The sequence below is a fragment of the Gossypium arboreum genome, chromosome 8, assembly GCF_025698485.1.
Source record: "Gossypium arboreum isolate Shixiya-1 chromosome 8, ASM2569848v2, whole genome shotgun sequence".
NCBI lineage: Eukaryota > Viridiplantae > Streptophyta > Magnoliopsida > Malvales > Malvaceae > Gossypium > Gossypium arboreum.
Window position 1 is genome coordinate 11,609,993 of NC_069077.1, and position 2,574 is coordinate 11,612,566.

Sequence of the window (2,574 nt, forward strand, 5' to 3'; positions counted from 1 at the left end):
TTGTTTTGGTAGGTTCGACCATGGCCATGTCGCACAGCCCCGTCGTGTTTTATCATAGCCCGTGTTTGGGAAAATTTGTTGTCCTGTTTTCACACGGCCCTAAGCACGCCCGTGCTCTTGGCCGTGTCCCTGTGGAAAACCTGTATTCAAGCGATCTGTTAGTAAGTTAGATGAAAACTAAATTTTAAAGAAGTTAATACAGTTAGCGCTCAGGTTACCTCTCGGGAAGCACTTATTTATAGTCTAATCTCGACTTACCTCTCCGTTGACTGATCATGGTGGTTTGAGGAGTTTATACTCCTCATTCCTGCTATTAATCTCATCAAAATAAGGTTTTAAATGAGTGTTGTTTACCTTAAAAGTGCCGAACTTGGGATGACTCACCTCGATCATACCGAATGGGAAAATCCTGAGTACCATAAGAGGGTTTTCTTCATTCGATGTGGTAGTGACAATATGGGGATCCGAGGTATCTAATAAGACTCTATCTCCAACCTTATGTTGATTTGGAAAGGGATTGAGCTTGTTCTGTCGTAGATTCAGTTTTTCAGGTGTTCTCGGTTTATGCATCTGCCATTCATCTAGTTCCTCGATTTGTAGCCTTTGATCTTCCTGAATGGGTCATCTACTATTGCTTGAGAATGATTCATGTGCTTCCTTTAGACTCATTTCCTACAAAGTAGGTTATACCATATTCTCAGTTTTAGTAGAATGGGTTAGATGATCACCTTCAATTTTCATTGTGTTGCCAGAATTGCGAGCTTGAAGGGTGATTGTTACGTCTCCCACACAGAGTGTGAGTTCACCTGTGCCAACATCAATAATTGTTTTAGCAATTGCTAAAAAGGGCCTTCCTAGAATTACAAGAGTGTTGCTATCCTCCTCTATGTCTAGAATAATGAAGTCAACGGGAAATATAAATTTATCGATTTTAACTAGCACATCTTCAATAATACCCCTAGGAAATCTTATAATTTTATCTGCTAATTGAATGCTCATCCTAGTCTGTTTGGGTTTCTCGAAACCTAATTGTTTGAACATTTTGTAAGGCATGACATTAATACTAGCCCCCAAATCACCTAATGCATTATTAACATCTAAACTACCAATTAAGCAAGGAATTGTAAAACTCCCTGGATCTTTAAGTTTGCTGGGTAGTTTATTCTGGAGAATAGCTAAGCAAACTGCGTTTAGCTCCACATGCGATGCCTCGTCCATCTTCCGCTTATTTACTAAAAGCTCCTTTAAAAATTTTATTGCGTTTGGCATCTGTGATAGAGCTTCAATAAACGGTAAGTTAATATGTAATTTTTTTAAAAGTTTAAGTAATTTACCAAATTGTTCATCTGAGCGGTCTCTCCTTGTCTCATTGGGGTATGGCACACGAGGTTTATATTCGACATTCACCGATTTGTTTTTATTGTGATCTACCTCACCTTGACCTTTTCTTACGACCGTTTCTTACCTCGGTTTTGGCTTAGGCTCAACAAATCCTTCTTCATCTTGAACATTAATCGCGTTAAGCTGTTCCCTTGGGTTAGGTTCAGTATTACTTAGCAAACTCCTTTGTGGTTATTCGGAGATTAGTTTGGAAAGCTGGCCTATCTGAGTTTTGAGCCCTTGGATCGACGCTTGTTGATTTTTAAGTGCTGTCTCGATGTTCTGAAAATGGGTTTCTGATACTGAGATAAACTTTGTGAGCATCTCTTCAAGGTTCAGTTTCTTTTCCTGTTGATAGGGTGGCTGTTGGTAGCCCATAGGTGGTCACTGATTTCCTTGGCCTCCCATGAGAAATTTGGGTGGTTCCTCCAACCTGCATTATAAGTGTTACTATATGGATTGTTTTGAGGTCGAGGATTATTGCCCATGTAATTTAATTTTTCGTTATCCATGTTGTGGCCATAAGGTTGGTATTCCGAATGGCTTGTTCCACCTCCACTTGCTTCACACTGCATTACTGGATGAACCTGTGAAGAACTAAGAAAACCATCAATTTTCTTATTCAAGAGTTCTACCTGATTAGAGAGCATAGTAACCGAATCGACGTTATAAACACTGACTATTTTCGTTGGCTTTGTCCTCATGACTTGCCACTGATAGTTATTCAATGACATCTCCTCTATGAACTCATAAGCATCTTCAGGTGTTTTATTATTGATGGTTCCGCTAGTAGCTACATCAACCATTTACAGAGTCGAAGGATTCAGGCCATTATGGAATGTTTGAACCTGAAGCCAAAGCGGTAACCCATGGTGAGGGCACTTTCTCAAAAGGTCCTTGTATCTCTCACGTGCATCGTAGAGTGTTTCTAAATCCATCTGTACAAAAGAAGAGATATTATCACGTAATTTAGTCGTTTTAGCTGACAGAAAATATTTTAATAGAAATTTTTCGGTCATTTGTTCCCAAGTAGTGATTGACCCTCGTGGTAATGAGTTCAACCACTGTTTAGCTTTGTTCCTCAACGAAAAAAGGAATAACCAAAGGCGAATGGCATCAGCAGAAACACCATTAATTTTAAATGTATCGCATAGTTCTACAAAGTTTTCTAAGTGAGCGTTGGGATCTTCATCC

The 2,574-nt window shown here is 39.3% G+C and overlaps 1 non-coding gene across 1 annotated transcript; it reads left to right on the forward strand.

Moving 5' to 3' along the window:
- Positions 1–2,244: 2,244 nt before the first annotated feature.
- Positions 2,245–2,351, forward strand: LOC128279709 (small nucleolar RNA R71). The gene has a single exon (XR_008269906.1). It is a non-coding gene; the product is annotated as a small nucleolar RNA R71 (small nucleolar RNA).
- The last annotated feature ends 223 nt before the right edge of the window (positions 2,352–2,574 follow it).